Source organism: Phodopus roborovskii, unplaced genomic scaffold (genome assembly GCF_943737965.1).
Source record: "Phodopus roborovskii unplaced genomic scaffold, PHOROB, whole genome shotgun sequence".
In the NCBI taxonomy this organism is placed as follows: domain Eukaryota; kingdom Metazoa; phylum Chordata; class Mammalia; order Rodentia; family Cricetidae; genus Phodopus; species Phodopus roborovskii.
The window spans coordinates 7,479,647-7,496,896 of NW_026126541.1; positions in this window are offsets into that span (position 1 = coordinate 7,479,647).

The window sequence follows — 17,250 nt, forward strand, 5'->3', positions numbered from 1 at the left end:
CCTGGGTTTACCACTCCTGATGGCTTCACTGGGACTCAGTCATCAACACTGGGTAGGCCGTGAGTTTCCCTTGCTCCCAATACCACTCATTTATTCACTCTGAGATTTTTCCAGAGCCAGGTGCAGTAGTAACATAAGCCTGTAATCCCAGTATTCAAGAAACAGAAGTAGGAAAATTAGGAGCTCAAGACCAGTCTTGGCTACACAGAGTTAAAGGCTGACCTCATCCACATGGCCCTGTCTCAAAACATTAAGATAAAATAAATGAAGTGAAGTTTTTCTAACTCCTTCACATTGTGGCCCACAACCTGTTCCACGGTTCCCTGTCTTGCACCTGGGGACAGATATGTCAGATCAGGAGCGCTTTTCCTCTGAGTCACAAGCTAGGGAGACAATGTTTTCTCCAAGATCTCTGTTGTCATTTCCTTTTTCTTTAACTACAGAAAGCTATCCTGATAGTCAGGTGAATTCCTAAACAGTGAGCCTGTGGCCCAAGGGTTTCTATTCCAACCTCTCATATTGGTGGAACCTATTTGCAACTGTGGGGACATAAAGCTTTTTTATCTAAAGAAGCTGCTAATCTGACCTGCAAGTGAGACATAGAACCTATAAGGACAGGGACTTGTTTAGTCAATATTATATTCTCAATCCTCAGCATACTGATACACTCACTGAGAGAATTAACATATCCATCCATCCATCCACCCACCCACCCATCCATTGATCCATCCATCCACCCACCCATCCATCCACCCACCCACCCATCCATCGATCCATCCACCCATCCACCCACCCATCCATCGATCCATCCATCCATCCATCCATCTACCCACCCACCCATCCATCGATCCACCCACCCATCCATTGATCCATCCATCCATCCACCCACTCATCCATTGATCCATCCATCCATCCATCCATCCATCCATCCATCCATCGATGTCTTTCTCAAGAACACTTCCAGGTGACACCATAAATGAGAGGAAGGAGAGAAAAGGTAGCCAGAGAGACATTTTGGCTAAAGTAATAGAACTAACCATCAACTAGGCATTAGCACCTACAAAAAGACAGATTTAGACAGCTCAGGTTTTTGCTCATGCCACCATTTAGGGCCCGGGTTTGTTAGTTAGTTAGATAGTTAGTTAGTTAGTTAGTTAGTTAGTTAGTTAGTTTGGCAGATCTGTATGTTAACTCAGTTGAATCACCAGTGACATCCTCCCTGTGGGTAGTTCAAATCACCAACAGAGGTGGCTCTCCAGAGTGATGAGGCCTGGACTTTAATCCACTGCATGGCCAGCATTGCATACCTAGCTGCCAGCTAAGCAGCGCTGTCCAACAGGTGTGCACAGGGGAACCAACCAGCACAGTCCCTGAAACATCTATAGCAAATGTCAAGGAAGGGATTCTGACAGATGTTCAAGGAGTTCAGAGGAAAAGGTCCCCACTGGGTAAATATGGAGGAAGGGGCTTGGGAGATAGCGGGACCTTGGAGGTGGGTAAGACTTTGGAAGAGAATCAGGGGATGTGTGCAGCCAGATGGACACAGCATGAGCTGGGAGGGGAGAGATAGAAAGAACATTTGTCACATTCACTTGTCATCCTTGTCAGAGGACAGGCTGGTCTCTGGCTCACTGGCATATTAGTTCATGGGAAAGGGAAGTTTGCTCATCTTGAACCAACAACCAGAGAAACTGAGGTTCATTTCCAGAGCCCAGTGAGTCAGCATCCTCTGAGATTCCCGATGCTTGGCTGAAACTGCCCACCAAGCTTCCTCTTTGACAGCAAGGGGATTTTAAAAGGCAACACCGGGGCTTTCACACACTCGCGTTTCTAAAATCCCATCCACGGAGTGGAAAAACCCTGTGAGATTACCTCCGCGTGCTACCCAATCACTTCTCAGACAAGAAGGTATGGCCATTCCTTCTCAAAGCCAACAAAGATAAACAAAACCAGAAGGTTACAGAAGTGACTACGAAGAATGCTGGGAACAGACCAAGAGTGCGGGCCGCTGGGACATCGGTTAGTGACGGGATTCCATTCCAGGATTCAGTTAGTTCAGATGCTAACCAGCAGGCAGGGACCAGCTTTGCCGATAACACGGAAAGTGATTCATCCAGCCAGGCTGGGACAAATGTCACCCACTCTGTTTGATTGATGCACCCCATTCATAGGTTTTTAGAGCTCCACCATTTCTCACTGTTCTTGGCTTCTGGCTTGTTTCCGTGGCTTAGCGGTGCCAGTGCCTGGGATAATAAACTGCACGTTAGTGAACCACGAAGAGATCTCCCTTCACCTAAAAAGGCAAGAGTTGACAACAGGCGCTCTGTGTGGCAAGGGCTGGATTCTCCAGAGCAGTCGAGACCCCTGTGGGGTTGTTCAGTGACCTTTTCACAGGGGTCACCTAAGACCATCCGCATATCAGATATTCACATTACAATTCATAACAGTACTGCTAGAATAATGGTGTGGTTGGGGGGTCACAACAACACGAGGAGCTATATTTAAAAAAGGTCACAGCATTAGGAACGTTGAGAACCACTGCCACAGAGGCATAGTGTCTCTTCCACGTTTCAAGATCCTTGCTTGCATTATTTATAAAGTAAGAACTCGGTAGCCAGGCGTTGGTGGTGCACACCTTTAGTCCCAGCACACGGGAGGCAGAAGCAGGCGGATCTCTGTGAGTTCGAGACCAGCCTGGTCTACAGAGCTAGTTCCAGGACAGGCTCCAAAGCAATACAGAGAAACCCTGTCTCAAAAAACAAAACAAAATAAACAGACAAAAGAGAACTCTGAGCTAATCAAAAGAAAACTGCAGAGTGCTAGAGTGATAATTAACTTATGAAACAAAGAGAAACCACGCGTGTATCTTTCAAGAAAGGGCTATAACACAGCTTCTGAGGGGACAGATGCCATCAGGGAGGACAGTGGGAAGAAAGAAAGGGATCAAAGAAATTTCTAAGCACATATGCAAGGCTCCTCTCTCTGGGGTTCAGGCCCAGGTTCTTTTCTGGTTTCCTCACCTGGATATTTTTATCTGGGAAGGACTATGGCAGCAGACCTTAGTGGCTAAGAAATGGATAAGTTCCTTAAAGGCAGCTGGCCAGTTCCAGCTCGGCCTGACTCAGGCATTCACACCCCCAACAAACTCCATCATCTTCTGCTTGCCATGTCTGGAAGCACTACAGATGAATACGACCTACGGGAAAATCACTGGGGAGAGGACCAGAACACCAGACACAACAGGAATGAGCAAACGCAGGCCATCACAGATCACCGAGGAGGAGGAGCAGGAGCAGGGAGTTCATGTAGTTCCAGGGGTATTTTCCAAAATGATGTGATTCGTGAGCTGAGGGTTGAGGGATGGGTACAAATTAGTCAGAAAAACAAGATCAGAAGAAAATCTATCAACATTAGCAAAGCCACAGAGGCTGACACTTCAGAGCCCCAGCGGTGAGGCTGGGGATACTGGCATTGCTCAGAGCTGGAAGGACCTTCCATGGCACGCTGAAGTGCCAAACTTATTTATTTTTAAGTTTATTTCTGCTTCTCACATTTTTCTTTTTTCTGGTTTTTTTTTTTTTTTTTTAAGTTATGATCTTCTGCCATGGTTACCTTGTCCACTTATGATGAACGCAGTTCTGTTCATGTTTTTTTTGAGCAGAATTACTGTGGCTATTTTATTTATTTACTTATTTATGTGGTTTTTCAAGGCATGGTTTCTCTGTGTAGCCTTGGATGTCCTGGAACTCACTCTGTAAACCAGACGGGACTCAAACTCACAGAGATCCTCCTGCCTCTGCCTCCCAAACGCTGTGACTAAATACACCTCCACCACCTGCTTTACTGAAGTTGTTTTAAAATAATTCTAAACCAGGTGGTGGTGGCACAGGCCTTTACTCCCAGCACTCGGGAGGCAGAGGCAGGCAGATCTCAGAGTTCAAGGTCAGCTTGATCTACCGAGTGAGCTTTATAACCAGAGCTGTAAAGAGAAACCCTGTCTCAAAACAACAACAGAGTCAACTCTCGATTGGTTTCCTTTCTCTTGGCAACAACTGCCTCACAGTTTTCCTTCTCTGGTTGCCCCGTGATTTAGGATTGTGATCTCCACGTTGTGACTAATACAGAGACTATGGTTTCCACTATGTTCTTCTGAATGGCTTCAAATTTGTTTGAACAGTTAGTGCCCACATCATACACACAGTGGTTTCCAGGCGGTGCCCGCCCCGCGAGGCTCCGTTTTACAGGCGACGTTTGACTGGCTCTACTTGGAGGGAGAACAGGGTAACTGAAGCCCTAGGTGGACCATCTGTCATGTGCGGCCACGCAGGCACAGAGTGGTAGGTGACTCACTCCCCGGAGCCGCCATATGGACTGGGAGTGTAGGCACACCATGAGTCTATTAAAATCACCATGGGAAACTTACTTAACACCAAGAAAAGTCTTAGTAACTCTGTCACCTGGGCCCCATAAAGAGACAGACACCTATCACTGTGACAGCAAATTCCACGCCAGCCTACCACGTGACACACCTAAGCGTGCACCAATGGCAGAGGACTCCCTGGCTTTCTGAGGCGTTGGCGGGGGACTACTCACCTGCCTGCCTGTATGAACCTCACCCGTCCTTTCCTGCTCAGGACCTGCTTAGGCCTTTCACCTCTCAAGTGTCAACTCTCTGTTCCGTATCTATTCACTCTTCCATTTCTTTACACTGTTTCTCCTCCAGAGTTCACTGTCATTATCTGCAGAGACGTTAAACCAGTATGAGCCACTCTGTTGTTAACAAACACAGGATTCCATGTTCTCAAGAAATATTTGTTCAATAAATTCAAGTACCTACTTTATATTTCTAATTGGCCTCTAGTAGCTAACACATTCTCTAGCCAGGGTTAAGTTAAACCTCAGATTCTCTCTCTCTCTCTCTCTCTCTCTCTCTCTCTCTCTCTCTCTCTCTCTCTCTCTCTCCCTCCCTCCCTCCCTCCTATCCCCTCTTCCAGCATACCTGCTTTTCCTCAAGTATATTTCTGTCTATATCTATCCTTGACATTTCCATTTGGCCATAGGCCTTTCAGACTTGACATATCAAAAGCCAGCTTTGCACTGGTTGACATCCTGCACAGATTGGTCTGTCACAGCAGCCACCTGGCTCATAATTCTTACTCAGGTCTCATCCTCAGACAGTGTTTGGATGAGACTTTGCCTACTGCTATAAGATGATCATAATCTAGTCTCTCCTTTTCCACAACCTCTCTCTTTACTCTTGCATTTTTCTCTATGACACTTATTTTCAACGATTAAATGGTGATAATGAACAGCAGGCAACAAGTTTCTTTATGGTAGCATGAACCTAGAAACTCCATGGAGTTATGACAATAAGCATGAAGCTAAAAATGAAGCTAAACTCTCAAAAAGCCAAGGAATAAAATGGGTCCAGTCGCTGCTTTAATTTTACCAATGCTGTTTAGCAGATAAAAGACTGGTGGCCAAAAAAAAAAAAAAAAAAAAAAAAGGATGGAGACATACAATAAAGACAGATTGAGGGAAAAAGAAAAACCTCTAAATGGTTTATAATGTGTTTAAAAATATTCATAGGTTTGAGAGAGAAAAAAAAAACGGATAAAACCCTTAAAAAACAAATAGAGTAGCTGGGTGTGGTGGCACACACCTTTGATCCCAGCACTCAGGAGGCAGAGGCAAGCAGATCTCTGTGATTTCAAGACCAGTCCAGTGTACAGAGTGAGTTCAAAGGCAACCAAAGTTACACAGAGAAACCCTGTCTCAAAAAATAAAAAGTAAAAATAAAAGAAATAGGGTAATTATAAAAAAGCCACTAAAGATAGAAATACACAGAGAGTCTGGATACTGTATGCTATTGGGTTGTTTTTAAATTGTTTGATTACTGAGGAAGGAGCAACAGCTGCTAAAAGACATATGATTATCAATGCTGCTGGATCAACACAGCCTGTACATTTTAAAAATGCTTTGAGTTCAAAATTTAAGTCTAAGGACAGGTAACTTTGGAAAAGAGGTTCTGTTTTTGTTTCCACAGAAAATGAAAAGCTGTGGATTCCTTTCAGACTAATAAAGTTTGATCAATCCAGACCCCCTGAAGCAGTGGCCCGGGTGATCCAACATTCAAAACAGCTGAAACGATGCAGCTTCAGATACTACAGCCAGGATTTGGCCAGGTTTCTGGGTTTTCTTGGAATCTTCTTGGGATTGACAGTGCCCCCAAGCAGTAGGAAGTAGTTTGGAGAGAATGATGCTCAAATTCCCAAATATTATAAATGTTTGTTTTTATTTAAATGGGGTTGGTTATAAATGGTTAATGATCCCAGCCAATCTCTTTCTAAAGGAAAAAAAGAGAGAGAATGAGATAGAAATGAATACTTTGTATCGGTACAGATTTTGATTTATTGATACACATTTAAGGTTAATTTGTTATAGGTATGTTTCTCCTCTTGTTTAGGTATTGTGTTTATACAGCTCTTTTCAAAATGTAATATACAATTAAATACAAGTTGCAGTCATGTATAATAGTCAAAACTTATGTTAGATTTTCTAGATATATAGAGATACATTTCAAATGGATAGATATCCCTCAAACCTTTCAAAGACCTACAGAATATGGCATCTAAAATGGTTTAGGGTTTTTCATGACAATGAGACACAACTGCTCCTGGCAACACCAATTAAGTCAGAGAGGAAGGTGGGCATCGAAGAAACTTGTTATGGAGTTTGCCTTCAACATGGCAAGATTAGCCATTTGGGCAAGAAGCCACTCTTGCTTGAACCATTTGACTGTATGGTATATAAACTGGACATGCAGGGCCCATAGGAAAGTGACTGCCGAACTTGACAAAAGCAGATGGGACAGTCCTGCAGGGTTCCTGCTTCATGGAAGAGTCTGCCAGACATTCTACAGGACACAGAGAAACGTGAGAGGCACAGCAAAAAGCTTTGCCGTTCCCCATCCCAGTGTCCATTCATTGTCCACGGGGACAGCCACTATCCCAAGTTTGGGAGTTTTCATTCTCATGTTTAGTCTTTTACTTTCATTAGAATGTAAATTATTGTTCCTTGACTTCACACACGTGGTCTCTTACTGCATGTGTTACCCTGCAATTGGTCTTTTTGCTGAACGCTAGTAAGATTCAACCACGTTGATAAATGAGCCTCTGGTTTTTTTCATTTTCATTCATTTAGATATCAAGGAGATAGTGAAGAAATACAACATACCTTCTCTTCTATTTTCCTGCATATGTCACTTGGATTGTTGATTTAAAGCTTTTGTTTTCAAAAATCAAAAGAGAAGTTTTATGTACCTCCTTATCACACAGACAAGAATGCTGTATATACAGTTCCTGGTCTCCTCAGCTTTCCTAAATAGTACCAACACAGTTTCTAAAGCGTCTACATCTCTCACCAGGTGTGCACACTGCCATTCGCATCTCCCATTTGGCCGAGTATATTTGGGCTGGAATATCATTGATTGTGTATAAATGAGTATTTTAAATGTTTTTTGAGGTTCTTATTGTTATAAAAAAATTTAAATTAATAATATTATTGCTAGTAAAATTTTTGACACAGCTTCTCACTATGCAGCCCTGACTGGTCTGGAACTCTTTATATAGATCAGGTTGCCCTCAGACTCATAGAGATCCATGTGCCTCTCCCTCTGGAGTACTGGGATTAAAGGTATGCACTACCATGCTTGACCCAAGTTAGTAATTTTTATTACTCATGACTTCGACTTATCTTTAACAATTACTTTTTCTTTAGTGTGTGTGTGTGATGGGAGATGTCATTCTGCAAATATGTTTCTCATACTGGTTAATGAATAAAGCACTGTTGGCCAATAGGAAAGCAAGATAGGTGGGACTAGGATACAAGGAGGATTAGAGGAAGTGGTAAGGAGTAGTCAGCATGTAGAGACTGGAGAGAACAGAGGTCCCGGCCCACTCTTCGGTAAGATGAGACCATGTGGAAATACTTAGATTAATAGAAATGGGTTAATAATTAAGACAGAGCTAGCTGATAAGAAACGAGTACCTGGCCAACAGCATTATATCTAATACAGAGTCTCTGTGTGTTATTTGGGGCTGGCGCCGCCGTGGGTCCATGCCGGCAGGAAAACCTACTCGTAAGTGTGTGTGTGTGTGTGTGTGTGTGTGTGTGTGTGTGTGTGTGTGTGTGCGCGCGCGCACCTTTGCACATGGGTAACAGCCAGAATAGCGCACTGGGTTATTCTCTTGCGAAGACTCTGGAGCTCTCAGGGTTTCAGCTAAGCTGGTGGCCAGCAAGTCCCAGTGATCGTACCTGTTGCTTTCTTCCCTCTCCTCCACTGCTGGGTTACACACGTGTGGCCATGTGGGTGCTGGAGATTTGAACTTGAGTCCTCATGCTTGTACAGTTAGCACTTTACCCGCTGATCCATCTCTCCAGGACTCTTTAACGACTTTGTAATGATAATTTGGTTGTGTGTGTGAATGAAAGTTCAATATAGTCATTATCTCATTCTGCTTTTTTTTTTTTTTTTTTTTTTTTGCTGCTATCTAAATCAATAATACAGACTATGGCCGGGCGTTGGTGGCACACACCTTTAGTCCCAGTACTTGGGAAGCAGAGGCAGGTGGATCTCTGTGAGTTCAAGGCCAGCCTGGTTTACAGAGCAAGTTTCAGGACAGGCTCCAAAGCTATACAGAGAAACCCTGTCACAAACAAACAAACAAAAATACAGACTGGGAGATTTACAAAGTGTATGACTTATTAGACTCGTGGTTCTGGAGGTTGGGCCTGAGCACATCTTCTTGTTGGTGAGACATGGTGAGAAGGGCTCGTCCAACAGAGAGGGCCAAACTGGCTGCTCCAACAGACCAAGTGGAGAAGAACTCAGTACTTCACTGATTCATGAGCGGAGAAACCTCATGACCTAATCACCGCCTAAGGTTCACCTGTCCCAGCTCATTAACAAGTTGCAGTGGGAATTAAATGTCCACATAAGTTTTGGCGGGGGCAGTCAGACCATACCAGTCATATTTTTTCAACATTTCAAGGATGAATCAGCACAATTTCAGATGGATGCTGGAAGAGGAAGAGCATTTACAGAAACTCTGGCCAGTGACCATCCTTTTCCCTGCAAAGCAAAAACTCAGGGCAATGTGTAAGAGACAGCCAGAGTTCTGAACATCCTCCTTCAGAGTCTACACCAGACTCCTACTCTTGGGAGCAGATGGGGTCAGTGGGGTAGGAATGCGATAGGATTTCATGTGTGGAACTCGGTCTTACTGGAATTTACTAGCAGAGGAATAACAAAAGCCAGACTTGTTCTGGTCCAGAAAGTCAGAAGAAGGAGAGTAAGGAGTAAGGTTTTTTCCTCCCGCTGCTGGTCTTTTCCCGCCACCGCGCCAGCCACAATTAATGCACAGAGACTCTGTATTTGATATAATGCTGTACTAGTTTCTTATCGGCTAGTTTTGTCTTAATTATTAACCCATTTCTATGTATTTCCACATGGTCTTATCCTACTGGGGAGAGGCGGCTGGCAGTTCTGCTCTCCCCAGCCTCTCCATCTTGACTCCTCCTTACTACTTTCTCTTTCCTCCTTGTCTCCTAGTCCCTCCTATCTTGCTTTCCTATTGGCCAACAATGCTTTTATTCATTAACATTTACAGAATGACATCTCCCATCAGGGGTAGGAATGAATAATTCTGTCTATGGACCGGCTCCATTGGGGAAGACAAAAAAAAAAAAAAAAAAGCCTTTCCATAAACGTCAGAGTCAGGGCCTTAGGGCTTAGAGGTAGTAGCAAGGAGCATGACTGAAGCTTCAGTTCCCCTGCCGAAGCCCATGGTACTGGTGATAGGAGGAGAATCCCATGCTAGGACTGAAGATCCCATCCATGTGCTGTTCTCTATTAGGTGGCAAGGTTTTTCATCATAAAATAGAGATTTAGGTGGTCACCTGTGTGGCCCATGCCTATAAGCCTAGCACTTGAGAGCCTGATGAAAAATCAAGAATAAGAACGACAGAAAGAGAGACAGAGAGGGAGGGAAGGAGAGAGAGAGAGAAAGGAAGACAACAACAAAGCAAAATTCAAGACTAGCTTGGGCTAGATAATATGATGGTCTTAAAATGCTACTATAGTTTGTAATATTAGATAACATATGTCTTAAAATATTACTATGTATTGCAAATGACATGCAATAATTAAAAATAGCAATATAGGGATCAGAACAATGCACAAAAGAAAAATAGATTGTCTGCAATAAAGCAGCAGTAACAAAAGCCTATGGCCATTGAACCTGGGCTTACAGACTGCTCACAGTTACTGTATTTACACCTACTTCTCTTATGAGAACATAGTGAAATGTGTCTTTTTCATATTTTTCTCTCATATGGGACACAAAGGAGCAAAGTGACTTGGCCCTCGCCGCTTTACAAGTCATAGAAAAGGCAGCAGATGAGCATGGCTTCCTATGAACCCACCAGGTACTTACTACACTCTTGTCCCAGCGAGTGACAGGTTAACTGGCTCTACTTTCTTCTGCCTATGGAGAAAGTATCAGAATAACTAACAGTGAAAAAATAAACCAGAGACACACTGACTAAACGACTCATGACCAAGTCCCTGTGGTCCTCACTGCTCCAATCTGTGTCCTCCCCAGCGTACACAAGACTGTGTACAGCATACACGAAACCCACTTCCAAGTCCCTGCAGGGAACAAGCTGTAATGAGGCTCAAGCAGACATCCTCTCCGTCAGGAAGATGCCTACAACATCACCTCTTCCTATCTTCCGTTCTAATGTTAGAGAAATCTAATACCAATGCCAAGGGATCTTTAGAACATTCGCCAATGTTCAATGTTTGCTGACATTAAAAATTTTCTCCTTCGTGTTCTCAGCCTGACTAGAGAGGTTACAGAGCACCCACTACTACCAAGTTAGATAGGTTACAGAGCACCCACTACTACCGAGCTAGATAGGTTACAGAGCACCCACTACTACTGAGCACACCGTGCCAGGCGCTGAGAGAATGGTGTGTGAATACTGCCCCTTGGACAGTACCTAGAGGGGCCTGCTCCTAACGCTGCCCACAACGGAGCGTGCCTGTAATACATGGAAACCCACAAGGGAGCAGAAGTGGGGACTCAAGCTCTGGAGCCCAGTGCACTGGCTTCCCCGCCCATCTGTCATGGGAGGGTACACAACAGCTGCGAAGGCCGTGAACACAGAGGCAGGGCAGGCTTGCACATGCAGTACGCGGTCCGTGTGTGTGTGTGTGTGTGTGTGTGTGTGTATCCGTGCTAAGCCTGTGGCCACGCCACTGACGGCCTGTGTGCGAGGCTCACAAGCTGCGACTGTAACAGCTGCAAGCATGTCTAGGACTGGTGTTTCCAGACGGTCAATCTGACAGCCACAATGCGGAGGACACAGGTCAGGGAGGGATTTCCATCCTTACATTACAGCATCAGGCCGAGTGGAAGTGCTGAGGCCCAGGGTGCAGCACAGGAAAAGGGCCACGTGCAGGAGACTTAGGGGTCACTGGAACTGAGGGGCAGCCCCTTCCGCTGAGATGGGGGGGGTGAGTCAGGAAAAGTATCGTGCATTTACTACCTGCAAACAGGGTGCTTGTAGAAAATGTTTATCACTCCCCGTGCCGTGCCCTCTAAGACAGAAAACTCACTCTCCCAGCTTTTGGTATGCTGGAGTAAAAAGAATCACCAGTCAGAGACTGGGCGTGATGGCACGCTCTTTAATCCCCGCACTCAGTCAGCCAGGGCAGCAGGCCGATCTCTGGAGTTCAAAGCCAACTCAGTCTATTTAATAGTAAGTCCCAGGCCAGCCAGGGCTACACATTAAGATCCCATCTCAAAAGAGCAAAACAAAGCACAAATGAAAACCAGCAATTATGTTCAAACATGAGAAAATTCTTCAGTAGAGAGAATGCTTAATTTTTGTAGCGGAGGTGCTTATGGGTAAGCAAGCTCCTCTCTGGGACAGGCAGAGACTGGGGGAGGGGGGGGACTGTGAACTAAACAGCAGCAGCGGCAGGAAGCACACAGCCATTCCCCTTAGCTTTAACTCAAGAAAACACGACAAAAGAAAGATGTCTTTCACAATTTCTTTTTAAAAAGAGTTATTTCTCTAATTATATGAAGGGGTGCGTGCACTTAAGTACAAGAGCCAGAGTAGGCGGGCAGAGGGCACCGGGGATTGATAGACGGCTGTGAGCTGCCCGCTATGGGTGCAGGGGAACTGAACTCGGGGCCTCTCCCGGACACATGACTCTTGACCGTAGGGCCATCCCTCTAGTCCCAGATTTCACCATCTCTAACGTGGGTAGCTTCTGTGACAAAACTTACATCAGAGACACCAAAACCAGGGGTGTCTTTCTTGCCTGCTGCGGTGTATTCCGCGGTCTACTGCTCAGACTGGGGGTTCGCAGCGGCCGGTCACCACAGGGCAGCTGATCAACTGGTGGATGGATTGGGGTCTGCCTATGAGATTGCTTCCGGTTCCCAGAGCAATTGCCCCCAGCCCCCCAGCTCACTCTCCAATGACCTTGCACAGACACCTGCGTCATCTGCAAATCCAACCCGGACCACACAGAGTGCCTCAGGGACAGTGGTGACAGAGGAAGGTGACTGCATAAAAGCACGCGTTACATGCACTATATGTACAAACAAAGAGAGCCACATACGTGGTTTTTCAAGTCAGGGTTTCTCTGTGTGGTCCTCGCTGGAACTCACTCTGTAGACCAGGCTGGCCTCCAACTCACAGAGATCCTCCTGCCTCTGCTTCCCGAGTGCTGGGATTGAAGGCAGGCACCACCATTGCCTGACTCCTATTTATAGTTTAACAACGCAAAGGTGTGGAACCATAAGTGGTGGTGGTCTGAAATGTTTCATGGAGGAATTCACAAAATGCAACACACAACAAGCATACATTTAAAAAAAAAAAAAAAGCTGTGTGTTAAACTACAATCAGAGCTGAGTGCAGATGGTGTGCAGTTCTTCATCATTTGGTTATTTGTTTATTGTTACTATTGTTATTATTATTAGGCCATAGTTAGTGTGCTTACTTTTAGTTCCTCATCTTCCCCCACACTTCCCTTTGGCAATGTTCCTGCACCACGGCCCCATCGCTGCTAAAAAATTAAAAAACAAACAACAAAACCAGTATCAGATGATGCCTGGATCCTGACTGCCATCTAGTGAAATTTTTGAGTATTACTGTATCCAGTAATTGTTTTATTTTCAGCAGAATAGCTAAATATGGCCACATCAATTTATGGGCTACTGCTCTCTAAAGGATGAAACTCTGGAGCTCATTTTGGTTTTTGTGGAAATCAGAGTTCCTGTGGTCTTCGGAGACTGCTTAGTGCAGTGGTTCTCAACCTTCCTACGCTGGGACCCTTGTCACAACAGTTCCTATGCTGGGACTCTTGTCACAACAGCTCCTCATGTGGGAACCCCCCAACCACAAAATTATCTTCATTACTACTTTATAACCGACTTTTGCTACTGTTGTGTGTTGTAAATATCTCATATGTGACACAAAGGTTGAGAACCAGTGCCTTGCCATGAAAATATGATGGTTAGAATTCAAAGTCCTAGGATCCATGTGGGAGCTGGCCATGGCGGTAAACCTGCAATCCCAATGCTTATCTAGCAAAATGGGAGACCAGGACAGGAAAATCCCACAATTATCCAGTCAGCCAGAAAGACTGTGCTTGCCACAGTGAACAAAAGACTGTCTTCCACTTAGCGGAAGGCTAGGACTAACGCCCGAGGCTCTTCTATCTCTACATGTATGCTATGCTATGTGTGCCTCCCCCTCCCCCTGAACATACATGCTTGATTAAACACTAGCTACTCTCAGGAGTACAGTAACTCCACTTTCAACGGGCAGCTTAAGGAGCTGGAGAGATGGTTCCGTAGTTAAGAGCACCAGTTGCTCTTCCAAAGGACCGAGGTTCTGTTTGTAGAACCCACAAGATATCTTACAACCATCTGTAACTCAAGTCCCAGGGGATCCAATGCCCTCTCTGGCATCTGTGGGCACTGAATGCAGGTGGTACAGACACTTGCAGGCAGAACACCCATACACATTAAAAAAAAAAGTCTAAGAGCATGTTGAAGACTACTGCCACAGCTATAGAAGAAAAAAACATAGAGCCCCATCATAGCAGAGGACAAGTGCCCAACTCTCCTGCCTGAGTGCAAGGCTAAGCAATGCCTTCACTAACTTCCTCGGGCTTTTCTTCCCAGCCTTCGCATCGTTCCTGCTGTCTGACCCATCTTTTTGTGAGAGCCACAACTTAAAAGTTTAAGTTTTAATTCCTATGCCTTAGAGATCCATGAAACAAAAATGCCTCTGATCTGCAAGCCCCTTGCCCAAGGGCAGAGATTTCCTGAAATACTGGAGGCTGTTGTTTATGGGAGATAACAAACTACATGTTCTCATTCCCCTAAACAAGTTTGTTTGACCTAACTGCACTGAATATCCTTGACCACATGTGGGCAGGAGGTAGTAAGCAGGAGCTATGTCAGGATGTATATTTGTCCCTGATTGGACCTGATGGGAAATGCAGTTATGGGTTTTCCTTCTTAAGTCCTTTCAAAACTTAAATTGGGGTCACTTCCCAGGAAACTGGGTAAGGACCTGGCCTGATCCCATCCACCTGGCCAGTATTTAATTGAAGCTTGCTTCAAATTTGGCTTTAAATTGTGGTGGTAGTTTTATTCTCCACCAATAGGATTAACACTTTCTGTTGTCTTTTGTTTCTGAGGATCATGTGTGGGTTTGTAATTTCATGTCTTATCTCCACTTCATAAACACACACACACACACACACACACACACACACACACACACGCACCCACACACGCACCCACACACACACCATTCAGAATCTATTCTATCCTAGCTAGGTGTGCTGATATATTGTTTATGACCCAATAAAGCCTGCCTGAAGATAAGAATGCAAAACTAGCCACAGCCATAAAGGTCAGGCAGTGGAGGCCACACCTTTAATCCCAGCACTCAGGAGGCAGAAGGATCTCCATGAGTTCAAAGTCACCCAGGGCTACGTGAGAGTGAATCAGTCTAAAAGAGGAACAGAGCTCTTTGATCACACACTCATTTGGGTATTCAGTAGTCAGACTTCAGCCACACTGAGGATTCCTAGAGACAAGAATGCCCTGGCCTTAGGAGAGGTAAGAACTCTCTACTGGCTGGCTGCTTTGCTTCTCTGATCTTCAGACTGAACCTCAATATCTGTCTTTGGGTTTTTATTATTCCTGTTACAGCCAGACTATGAATACTTTCCTCATATTTTTATTTTGAAAATTGTCAAATATACAGAAAAGATGAGAGGTTAGTACCATAATCATGACACATTCTCCATTAAATTCAGCAACTGCTAAGTTTGCTTTTTATATTTTATGTGAACACAGAATACATATAGAGGCACATTTATGTTAATATATAACATATAATATAATATATATATAAATATCTTACATAATTTTTTTTGAGAAGAGTCTCATATGGCCTAGGCTGACTTTGAACTCACTACATACCTGAGTTCGCCTTTGACATTTCCTCATCCTCATAAACCCACTCCCCAGGTACTGGAATTATAGGCATGTGCCACCACACCCAGCTATATAATACAGTATTTTGGTCATACTACTTGGAGGTATCCCTAAACACCTAAACATGGGCCTTTCCCCTAAGTAACTATGAACTTCACACCTAATAAAACTAGCAATTTAGCATCGTATAATAGCAAATCAAGCATCATCTAATATCGTCTATGCTCAAATTTCCACTCGTATGGTTTTGTGTGTATGTGTGGGTGTGCCTGGACCTTGTGCTTGTCCGTGAACACATTACCTCTGTGTTAACAACATTAGCCTGGCCTGTCCAGTCCACATTTACACACCACATTGTTATTTCTCTTGTTGGTTGGCTGGTTCTTCAGGTAGGCTCTTGCTATATAGCCCTGCAGACCTGGAACCACTCCCAGCAGCCTCCAAACTCGTGTTGGTGCTACCTCTACCTCTGGTGTATTGAGACTACACACATGTACCACCATGCTCATCTTTTTATGTACTAATCTAAATAAAACAGTTCTCATTCCCCTAATACCATTTCTTCCTTTCCTTGTTGCTGTGATAAAACAGCGTGACCAAGGTGACTTCAGGAAGACTACATTTCGGCTTGTGGTTCTGGAAAGTGAGTCTATAATGGCAGGGCAGAGGTGACAGGCCAGCATGGCGGCTGGGGCAGTTTGTTGAGAGCTGGCATCAAAGCCTGCAAGCTCAAACCAGAAGTGGCATGTAAGTCTTTCAAACGCTCGAGGCCTGCCCTCGGCGGCACTCTTCTCTAGCCAGGAAGTACCTCTAAATCACAGCACTGGGGAGCAAGTGTTCAAATGCCCGACACGATGGGAAATGCTTCTCGTTAAAACCACATTACTCGTGCATAATTTAAGTCAACGGAACAAGGGCATTCTGGATCTGTGGTCCTTCGTGCTTTCCTTTAAACGGGAAGGCTTGGTTTTATGCCTTAGCGGCGACAGTCACTCGTGTTGTATCGGTCCAGGGTTGCATGAAGTCTGGCAGTCTCGCAGTTAGTGGTGACGAAGCTGACCCCGGGTTGTAGGTGAGTGCCACACCTCTCGGATGCGGCTGTGAACCGCCTGTGGGATAAGACTTGTGTGACTGATTCCTTGCCTCTGCAAACAACCTGCCTGTCCCTGGCTTTTAGCGTCTGCGGATGGCCACCTACCCCGTTCCGAGACGCCATCTGCCTTTACTGGCTGCATTTATTTATGTTCCGTGCAGGAACAGAACAAAACTTCCCTCCTCTTTACTGACAGGGCTGAAAGTCGCTCGCGGAGGAGACCGCCTGCCTCTGCCTGCCCGGCCGGCCCGAACGCGCGCCACTGTGGGCTCTAAACCCCTCTCGTGTCCTCACCCCGGCCGGAAGAGCTCGCGAGCGTACGCCCCCGGAACTAGAGGACAACACCTACACCAGGAATCCACTCGGCGCTTGCACCACAGGGCGGAAGTGACGTGGAGGAGCCGGCACTCTGCGCCTGGCGCAGCCCACACACGCCACTTCCTCCCCGTCAGGCCACACCCACTTCGCCTTCGGAGGCCGCAAACGCAGGCAGCTTAGAGGACGCCGGGAGTCATGTGACCCGGGCGCCATTTCGCGAGAGTGTGTATGTCTCGCGAG